Consider the following 11,848-nt stretch of genomic DNA (forward strand, 5'->3'; position numbering starts at 1 on the left):
TTTATCATTGTAATATTGTATCCCAGAGATTATTGTTATTATTTCTATATTGTATCCCAGAGGTTATTATTATTGTGATATTGTATCCCAGAGATTATTGTGATATTGTATCCCAGCGATTGTTTATTATTGTGATATTGTATCCCAGAGATTATTATTATTGTGATATTGTATCCCAGAGATTATTGTTATTATTGTGATATTGTATCCCAGAGGTTGTTATTATTGCTATATTGTATCCCATAGATTATTGTGATATTGTATCCCAGAGATTATTATTATTGTGATATTGTATCCCAGAGATTATTGTTATTATTGTGATATTGTATCCCAGAGGTTGTTATTATTGCTATATTGTATCCCATAGATTATTGTGATATTGTATCCCAGAGATTATTGGGATATTGTATCCCAGAGATTGTTATTATTGTTATATTGTATCCCAGCGATTTTTTATTATTGTGATATTGTATCGCAGAGATTATTGTTATTATTGTGATATTGTATCCCAGAGGTTATTATTATTGTGATATTGTATCCCAGAGATTATTGTGATATTGTATCCCAGCGATTGTTTATTATTGTGATATTGTATCCCAGAGATTATTATTATTGTGATATTGTATCCCAGAGATTATTGTTATTATTGTGATATTGTATCCCAGAGGTTGTTATTATTGCTATATTGTATCCCATAGATTATTGTGATATTGTATCCCAGAGATTATTGTGATATTGTATCCCAGAGATTGTTATTATTGTTATATTGTATCCCAGCGATTGTTTATTATTGTGATATTGTATCGCAGAGATTATTGTTATTATTGTGATATTGTATCCCAGAGATTATTATTATTGTGATATTGTATCCCAGAGATTGTTATTATTATTGTGATATTGTATCCCATAGATTATTATTGTTATATTGTATCCCAGAGATTATTATTGTGATATTGTATCCCATAGATTATTATTGTTATATTGTATCCCAGAGATTGTTTATTATTGTGATATTGTATCGCAGATATTGTTTATTATTGTGATATTGTATCGCAGATATTGTTTATTATTGTGATATTGTATCCCAGAGATTGTTATTGTGATATTGTATCCTAGAGATTATTATTGTTATATTGTATCCCAGAGATTATTATTGTTATATTGTATCCCAGAGATTGTTTATTATTGTGATATTGTATCGCAGATATTGTTTATTATTGTGATATTGTATCCCAGAGATTGTTATTGTGATATTGTATCCCAGAGATTATTATTGTGATATTGTATCCCAGAGATTGTTATTATTGTGATATTGTATCCCAGAGATTGTTATTGTGATATTGTATCGCATATAGTGTTTATTATTCTTATTGCAAACAGTAAACAGGTGACATTGTATGAATACAGACAGACTCAGTTAGAGGTGTAAAAGGACAGAATTTATGTTCATTAGTAAAATCTGAAGACAAATGATTATTTTCACAATTCTTTATTTGGAATCTTTCAGATAGTAAAGGTTAACAAAAATATATCCGAGAAGAGTCAAGAAACCGAATAAAAGGTGACAATCCGTATTACAGTCACAGAGGGGGTACAGGGAGAAGTACAGGTGGTCTCTGTGGGTACATCTCGGATGGCAGCCAGGGACCCCGCAGTGCAGCGATAACACAATGCCTTTTATTCAGTTATAAATACAGGACATAAAGCTGTGTCAGAGTTCCATGATAAAGTTCCACTCTGCCAATAACACATTTAAAGTGGCACTTCCTGAATTATTACCCATTTTATTATAGAATGTATCCCTTAAATCAGTGTTCCTCAGCCTTTGTACCCCTGTACCCCCTGTAACCCCTTGTACCCCCTGTATCCCCCTGTATCCCCCTGTATCCCCCTGTATCCCCTGTATACCCCTGTACCCCCCTGTATCTTTTTTTTCAGTCGATTTTCTGATTTTTTTTTTCCCTCTGCCAATTTTTCTTCTTTTATTTTTCTCTCCAAGTTTCTTAGTTTCAGTGTCTTTTTAACCAACCCACACTGCTGCCGATGATGTCACACTGCTGCCAATGATGTCACACTGCTGCCGATGATGTCACACTGGTGCAGATGATGTCACACTGGTGTTGATGATGTCACACTGATGTAAATGATGTCATACTGTGCAGCGCTTAGTTAGAAGCCATGAATTGTCATAGGAAATAACTAATAATATGAATGGTAAATAAAAAAAGTTAGATATAATAGTTGTGTGTTTGTCACTGTTCTATCCCTGTTTCATGGCAGTTGACTCCCAATACTAACAGATAACACAGTGAAGCAATGGGTGAATGATGGGCTGCAGACAGTTTGTGGACTGAGTTTTCTATAATTCTCAATAAGACGGTTTAGACATTACTGCTATCATTGCTCCCAAGTGTCCCGATTTAGGAGGGATAGTCCCCATAGCTCCGCAGCAATAATACTCCCAGTAATGTGTCTGAGTGTATAACAGAGCTCCGCGGCAATAATACTCCCAGTAATGTGTCTGAGTGTATAACAGAGCTCCACAGCAATAATACCCCCAGTAATGTGTCTGAGTGTATAACAGAGCTCCACAGCAATAATACTCCCAGTAATGTGTCTGAGTGTATCGCAGAGCTCCACGGCAATAATACTCCCAGTAATGTTTGTGAGTGTATCACAGAGCTCCACGGCAATAATACTCCCAGTAATGTGTCTGAGTGTATCGCAGAGCTCCACGGCAATAATACTCCCAGTAATGTGTCTGAGTGTATCACAGAGCTCCACGGCAATAATACTCCCAGTAATGTGTCTGAGTGTATCACAGAGCTCCACGGCAATAATACTCCCAGTAATGTGTCTGAGTGTATCGCAGAGCTCCACGGCAATAATACTCCCAGTAATGTGTCTGAGTGTATCACAGAGCTCCACGGCAATAATACTCCCAGTAATGTGTCTGAGTGTATCGCAGAGCTCCACGGCAATAATACTCCCAGTAATGTTTGTGAGTGTATAACAGAGCTCCACAACAATAATACTCCCAGTAATATGTCTGAGTGTATAACAGAGCTCCACAGCAATAATACTCCCAGTAATGTGACTGAGTGTATAACAGAGCTACACAGCAATAATACTCCCAGTAATGTGTCTGGATGTATAACAGAGCTCCACAGCAATAATATTCCCAGTAATGTGTCTGAGTGTATAACAGAGCTCTGCAGCAATAATACTCCCAGTAATGTATCTTAGTGTATAACAGAGCTCCACAGCAATAATACTCCCAGTAATGTGTCTGAGTGTATAACAGAGCTCCGCAGCAATAATACTCCCAGTAATGTGTTTGAGTGTATAACAGAGCTCCGCGGCAATAATACTTCCAGTAATGTGTCTGAGTGTATCACAGAGCTCCCCAGCAATAATACTCCCAGTAATGTGTCTTTAAACTGCAATAAATGTGTTTAGAAATCAGTCTGTGTAAATAAGATACAATGTTCTTGTTCTAAATTACATTAGCTAGTTGCATAATTTCTTCTAATTAAAAGGACACTCCGGGCACCTAAACAACGTCATCTAAATGAAGTTATGGTGCCAGGAGGACCTGGGCGTGCCCTTTTACCTCAAGGGGTTAAACTGTTCTTCAACACCTAAAATTAAAGTGTCCCACTTTACCCATTTGAAATGTTGGGGCACATGCTGCCTCAGAGGGGCTACCCTGCAAGGTTGGACTATGTGCCTTGACCAATCTATCTACCAACCTCTGAACATCTCGAAAACAATGCTCCTCTGTTCAATGACCACTAAAAACACTGGAGCCAATTTTTTCAAATGATTACAAAATGACATGTTTTGATTAAGACTTTAAGTGAGACTATCCTATTCAAAAGACGAATATTTTTTACACAAAGCCTCCTTTTCTTCTTACTTCATAATACCTGGCTGTTTGACAGCGTAATTTAATTTAATGTTTCTAATAATTTCTGCTTTGACTAAGGAATAACGTAAACAATGTATCACAGTTATGAGACTGCATGGACATTAACTCATAAAAAGTTATTAATTCACAATTAAACACGGGTCATAAAGCAGATAGAAACAGCAAGCGCTGAATATTAACATTTTATTTTTAGCGTCCATATTTAATGGGCTTCCCACGCAAGTTCCATTTTTAGTACCCGGCCCTATATGGGTGAACTGGCTCACTATTTAAAAATGTCAACAAAAATCCAAACGCCGTATGTCGTCATATTTGACTTGACCAACGCAAGCCCAGGTGTCTGTCCGTTCTCCAGGTGAACATGATTTGTTATGAACTTCTTTTCGGGGTAATTAATTAAACTCTCAATTTAAATATGAAATGGAACTCCGAAGCTAATATTGCAATGCTATGACCAAAGGATAGTTGGGGAATGTTTACAAATGAGATATTGTTGCCAAACGTTTCCCTTTCAGATTTTAATTCCCTATAGTTCGGATTTTAGTAACCCTATTTGCGTCATGCCAGTTGATGCGAAATCTGTGCCAGGACAAACACAGATCTCTGTTGATATGTAATCACTGTGATGGCCCTGGGGATTATATGCTAAATACCAAAATTGTACTAAATTGAAAACCAGATTACAAAATCGTGGAAAAACTCCCTAACTCCGCATCAACCACAGTTTGGGATCTTTGGCTCTATTTAACATAGAGCAAGTTAAAGGACCATGACCATGGGCGTATGAACCAGGGGGGATGGGGGGGACGCATCCCCCCCAGCAAATCATGCGAGGGGGACAGGTTATGGGGAAATCCCCCCCAGTTCCGCTGGCCCCCCTCATGCTGCAGCCGCCCGAGCACTCTGCAGAGAGCCTCAGGCGGCTGAAGCTTTGCCCGGGCTGGTGCGTCCATGAGGGCGCACCACCCGGGCGCAGCATGAGGAGAGGGGCTGACAGGAGGGAAGCGCTCAGCGCTCCCTCCTGTCACTCCCTCACTGTAGCGTGGCCGAGCCCTGTATGGTCCGCGGGAACAGGGAGCATCTGCCTCCTGTACCCGGCAGGACTAACAGGAAGTGTGTAACGAGTATATACCCCTACACGCAGGATCCAGTCCTAACAGATGACAGTACAGAGGAGAGATACGTCTACCGGACCTTAGAGTGGCCGGACTCGACGTAATAGGATAAGACAGAGTCAGGAACGATCCGAGGTCAAGGGCACAAAGAGACAGCGTAAACGAAAACTAGCCGGGGACTGGTACACAGGAATCAGCAAGCCGGCAAACAGTACAGAATAGGATAAAGCGAAAACGAAGTCAGAATACAAAGCCAAGGTCAAATACGGAGAAACACAACTGAACACAACAAGCACTAAAGGGAACTGTAGCAGAAACCACGATAGGGCAAGGAACTAAGGGAAAAGGGTAAGTATAAGTAGCCTTCAAACTAATGTGATTGGCTCCTGTCACTTCCACTCCCCCAACAGGTAAGTGTATGGGGTGATTGGCATGACAGGAGCCAATGGGAGCCTTTTTGCAATTTAGGCTCCCACTGTCTCTTTAAGAGCGCGCCCGAGATTCGCGGCGCGCTCTTAGCTGCAGGCGGGACACGTGACCGCTTCTCGCGGTCACTGCCCGCCTTCCTGTCAGAACAGTCGGACGAGCCGCGCGCGGCTCGTGCAGCCGCAGGACCGCGCGCGGCTTGAAGAGAGGACCGCGTCCGGCCCCCGGATAAGGTAAGTACCGCTACAGTACCCCCCCCTGAGGACACGCCCTCCGGGCGGGCAGGACCAGGCCTGGCAGGAAAACGCGAATGGAAAGAACGTACAAGGCGGGGAGCATGAACAGCATCCGCAGAAATCCAACTGCGCTCCTCAGGCCCATAACCCTTCCAATGTACCAAGTACTGAAGCCGACCCCTAAGAAAACGAGAGTCAATAACAGCAGATACTTCGAACTCCTCATGACCCTCCACAGAGACAGGAGGGGGAGGGGGAGTATGCCGGGTATAGCGGTTGTGTACGTAAGGCTTCAACAAAGAGGTGTGAAATACATTGGGTATACGCAGATTCTTAGGCAGACCCAAGGCATAAGAAACGGGATTAACCTTATGTATAATGCGATAAGGACCAATGAAGCGGGGAGCCAATTTCATAGAAGGCACCCGGAGGCGAATATTCCGTGTGGAAAGCAAAACCCTGTCCCCCACAACATAGGAAGGAGCCGCTCTGCGATGCTTGTCAGCCTGAGCCTTCTGGCGGGCAGCAGAGTCCACCAAAGAACGCTGAACCTGCTCCCAAGTATTACGCAAACCAGCCAAATGCTCATCCAGAACTGGCATGTCCTGAGAGGAGAATGCAGCCGGAAGAACAACGGGATGCTGGCCATAGACAACGTAAAAAGGGCTTTTGCCGGAAGAATCATGAGTGGCATTATTCCGAGCAAATTCAGCCCAAGGAAGCAGGTCAGACCAATTGTCCTGATGGTGAGACACAAAACAACGGAGGTACTGCTCTAGAGACTGGTTGGCACGTTCAGCAGCTCCATTAGACTGGGGATGGTAAGCGGAAGAAAATGAGAGGGAAATACCCATCTCCGAACAAAAGGCTTTCCAGAACCTGGAAATAAATTGGCTACCCCTATCGGATACAATAGATAAGGGAATACCATGTAATCGAAACACTTCTCTAGCGAAGATAAGAGCCAATTCCTTGGAAGTGGGCAACTTGCGAAGAGACACAAAGTGAGCCATTTTGGAAAACCGATCTACTATCATTAGGATGACTGTGTTACCATTCGAAGGGGGTAATTCAACAATAAAATCCATTGATAGATTAGACCAAGGTCTCTCGGGAACGGGCAACGGATGCAACAGCCCACAAGGAACTCTACGAGAGGTTTTCATACATGCACAAGTAGTACAAGCACTTATATAGTCAGTAACATCCTTACGTAAGGTATCCCACCAGAAATACCGAGAAACGGCTGACACTGTTTTGGAAATACCAGGATGTCCAGCAGTCTTAGTATCGTGATAAAGTGACAGAATATCCCGTCTCTCGGGAATGTCAACGAACAATTTATCATTAGGCCTCTCGCTGGGTGCCATGCCTTGTTTCGCTTGTATGGCCTGCAAGAGGGACGAGGAAATAGACAATATAGTAGTTGCTATTATCCTGTCTGGGGGAATGACAGGAGTGACATCAATCTCCTGTTTGTCAATAGTCTCGAATTGTCTGGACAGAGCGTCCGCTTTAGTGTTCCGGTCACCTGGCCTATAGGTGATTATATAATTAAAATGAGACAAGAACAGTGACCACCTAGCCTGCCTTGAAGACAATCTTTTAGCTTCGCTAAGGTAGGATAGGTTCTTATGATCTGTAAATATGAGAATAGGATCCTTAGTTCCTTCTAGCAAATGTCTCCATTCTTTGAGTGCTAAAATGATAGCAAGGAGTTCGCGATTACCCACATCATAATTCCTCTCTGCCTTGGACATTTGTTTAGAAAAGAAGCCACAAGGATGCAATGGCTTGTCAGGAGACTCTCTTTGGGATAAGACAGCACCTACCCCTATATCGGAAGCATCAACCTCAAGTATATATGGCAATGAGGGGACAGGATGCTGTAAAATAGGGGCAGAGGCGAACGTAGTCTTAAGAAAGTCAAAAGCCTGAAGTGCCTCAGTAGACCAGACACGTGTATTGCCATCCTTTTTAGTCATACGAGTTATAGGCGCTACTATAGACGAAAAACCTTTGATAAAACGTCTATAATAATTAGAGAACCCCAGAAAACGCTGGATGGCTTTCAGACCTTGCGGCAGAGGCCATTCTATGACTGCAGCGAGCTTCTGGGGATCCATCCGAAAACCCTCGGCGGAAATCAAATACCCTAAAAACTGGACCTCGGACTGGTCGAATAGACATTTTTCTAATTTGCAATAAAGACCATTAGCAAGAAGGGTCTTCAGAACTGTTGTAACATGTCTGTGATGAGCGTGAATGTCTGTAGAATATATTAAAATGTCATCCAAGTACACAATAACAAATGAGTGAATAAAATCCCTTAAGACATCATTAATAAATTCTTGGAACACTGCTGGGGCATTGCAAAGCCCAAATGGCATGACGGTATACTCATAATGACCTGACCGAGTGTTAAAGGCTGTCTTCCATTCGTGGTCCTTTTTAATACGTATCAAATTGTATGCTCCTCTAAGATCTAATTTGGTGAATACCGTAGCATGTTTGAGCCTGTCAAACAATTCTGTTATTAGAGGTATAGGGTAAGCATTTTTGATGGTGATCTTGTTAAGACCTCTATAATCAATGCAAGGTCTTAAATCACCTTCTTTCTTTGATACAAAGAAGAACCCCGCTCCAGCCGGAGAAGAGGATCTTCTAATAAATCCCTTGTCTAATGACTCTTTAATGTACTCCTCCATGACACGGTTTTCTTGAACCGATAGGGGGTACACCCTGCCCTTAGGAGGTATAGTACCAGGCAACAAATCAATAGCACAATCGTAGGGTCTGTGAGGCGGTAATTTGTCAGCCTCTCTTTTATCAAAGACAGTCTTTAAAGTTAAATACTGAGAGGGTATAGTCGTAGATAAAGGAGGAACAGTAGGAACGTTAATAGAATTCACAGGCGTGACTTCAATAGTACATGACTCATGGCAGGCTTCACTCCATGATTTTATCTGCCCTGTCTCCCAGTCAAAAATGGGATTGTGGGCACGTAACCATGGATACCCTAACACCAACTGTGAAGAGGGAGAGGTGATGACCTGGAACCGAATGGTTTCATAGTGTAGAACCCCTGTGTACATGTGTAGCGGTGCAGTCTCGTGAGTAACAACAGGAGATATCAATGGTCTACCATCTATGGCCTCAACGGCCAAGGGTATCTCCTTCTCTCTGATGGGAATATTGTTTCTCTTTACAAAACCAGAGTCTATAAAGTTCTCGGCTGCCCCAGAATCAACCAGGGCGTATATGTTTTCAACTATACAACTCTCTCCCATATGTAAAGAAACAGGGAGAAGCAGTCGGTTAGGAGGCAAAGTAGGAGACTTAGAAATCACACCCAAGGCCAGTCCCCTATAAGGTCTTAGGTGCGAGAGTTTTCCGGGAGCAGAGGACACTCCTTTACCATATGGTCTCTCTTACCACAATATAGGCAGAGTCCCTCCCTTCTCCTATGTAATTTCTCAGTATCTGAGAGTTTGGCAACCCCTAATTGCATAGGTTCCTCTTCAGGTACTTTAACACTCTCCGGTATATTAACTCTGGGTTGAATAGGTGTAACAAAACGTCTATTCCTGTTCTTAGTATAGAGCCTGTCACGAATCCTATTATCTATATCGATGAGGTAGTCAATAAGGTCCTCTAAGGCAATAGGAAGCTCCTTAGCTGCTACCTCATCCAATATAGAGTCTGATAACCCTTCCATGAAGGCCGTAGTTAACCCATTATTGGTCCAATCGACCTGTGAGGCAAGGGTACGAAACTGTATAGCGTAATCAGCCACAGACCTAGAACCCTGTTTAACCCTCATTAATGCTCTAGCGGCATTCTTAGACCTTTTCATAGTATCAAAAGTTCTGCGAAAAGCTGTTAGGAAACTGTGAAAGTTATGCACCATAGGTCCATTAGCCTCCCAAATAGGGTTTGCCCATTCAAGTGCTTTGTCGGTAAGTTGGTGCATAAAGAACCCAACTTTAGACCTCTCTGTGGGAAATGAACGTGGATACATTTCAAAATGAAACTCTATTTGGTTAATGAACCCTCTGCATGTTTTAGAATCCCCTCCATACCTAGGAGGAGGCGTTAAATGTGCTGTAGCGTTAGGCATAGTCGATACTTCAGGAAGCAGGGGTGCAGGAGGGTTAGGTGCGGTTGCTGGAATGGTTCTAGCTAAGAGCGTCTGGAGAGCCTGAGCTATTTGATCCATACGGTGATCCTGCTCTACAAATCTAGCCTCATGGGTCACCATCTGTTGAGCTAAATCTGCGGGGTCCATGGCCCTATCGTAATGTAACGAGTATATACCCCTACACGCAGGATCCAGTCCTAACAGATGACAGTACAGAGGAGAGATACGTCTACCGGACCTTAGAGTGGCCGGACTCGACGTAATAGGATAAGACAGAGTCAGGAACGATCCGAGGTCAAGGGCACAAAGAGACAGCGTAAACGAAAACTAGCCGGGGACTGGTACACAGGAATCAGCAAGCCGGCAAACAGTACAGAATAGGATAAAGCGAAAACGAAGTCAGAATACAAAGCCAAGGTCAAATACGGAGAAACACAACTGAACACAACAAGCACTAAAGGGAACTGTAGCAGAAACCACGATAGGGCAAGGAACTAAGGGAAAAGGGTAAGTATAAGTAGCCTTCAAACTAATGTGATTGGCTCCTGTCACTTCCACTCCCCCAACAGGTAAGTGTATGGGGTGATTGGCATGACAGGAGCCAATGGGAGCCTTTTTGCAATTTAGGCTCCCACTGTCTCTTTAAGAGCGCGCCCGAGATTCGCGGCGCGCTCTTAGCTGCAGGCGGGACACGTGACCGCTTCTCGCGGTCACTGCCCGCCTTCCTGTCAGAACAGTCGGACGAGCCGCGCGCGGCTCGTGCAGCCGCAGGACCGCGCGCGGCTTGAAGAGAGGACCGCGTCCGGCCCCCGGATAAGGTAAGTACCGCTACAAAGTGCACACTGAGTGTGCACTTCCTGTTAGTCCGGCCAGTTACAGGAAACAAAAGCTCCCTGTACCCGCGGACCATACAGAGCTCGGCCATGCTACAATAGAGGTAGGGGAGGGGGGAGGAAGAGAATGACAAGGCAGGGAGGGGGAGAAAAAAAGTGACAAGGGAGGGAGGGGGAGAAAAAAAGTGACAAGGGAGGGAGGGGGAGAAAAAAGAGAGTGACAAGGGAGGGAGGGGGAGAAAAAAGAGAGGGAGGGAGGGAGGGGGAGAAAGAGAGTGACAAGGGAGGGAGGGAGGGGGAGAAAGAGAGTGACAAGGGAGGGAGGGAGGGGGAGAAAGAGAGTGACAAGGGAGGGAGGGAGGGGGAGAAAGAGAGTGACAAGGGAGGGAGGGAGGGGGAGAAAGAGAGTGACAAGGGAGGGAGGGAGGGGGAGAAAGAGAGTGACAAGGGAGGGAGGGAGGGAGGGAGGGGGAGAAAGAGAGTGACAAGGGAGGGAGGGAGGGAGGGGGAGAAAGAGAGTGACAAGGGAGGGAGGGAGGGAGGGAGGGGGAGAAAGAGAGTGACAAGGGAGGGAGGGAGGGGGAGAAAGAGAGTGACAAGGGAGGGAGAGATATTGACATCCATCACACACACACACACAATCACACAATCATGCAACCCTTACACACACAGAAACACACAATGCATTCCTTACACACACTCAATGCACCCCGTGCACACACAATCACACAATCACACAATCATGCAACCCTTACACACACAGAAACACACAATGCATTCCTTACACACACTCAATGCACCCCTTACAGACGCACACACTGCATCCCGTACATCCACAGAAACACACCTTGCAGCCCTTACACATACAAACACAGATTCACACAATGCATTCCTTTCACACATATCAGGACATCCCCTACACACTCCACCCCCTGTGATCAAACTCATTGGTGGAACATGAAGGTGGACCCTGGGACCCAGACCTTGAGCTGTGTAAAGGACCCCCAAAAAATGGAGCTGCTTCCCGTTCTCCCAGAACATTGATTTTTGTGACCACAGTTACAAACAGCCTCCAGAGAGCCCGTTCTACACCAGACCAGTGGAGCCAGACTGCAGCTAGAGCCCATCATCATCCTCATCTGGTTGTGAGTAGGCAATCTAGCATA

Source organism: Pelobates fuscus, chromosome 12 (assembly GCF_036172605.1).
Source record: "Pelobates fuscus isolate aPelFus1 chromosome 12, aPelFus1.pri, whole genome shotgun sequence".
Taxonomy (NCBI): domain Eukaryota; kingdom Metazoa; phylum Chordata; class Amphibia; order Anura; family Pelobatidae; genus Pelobates; species Pelobates fuscus.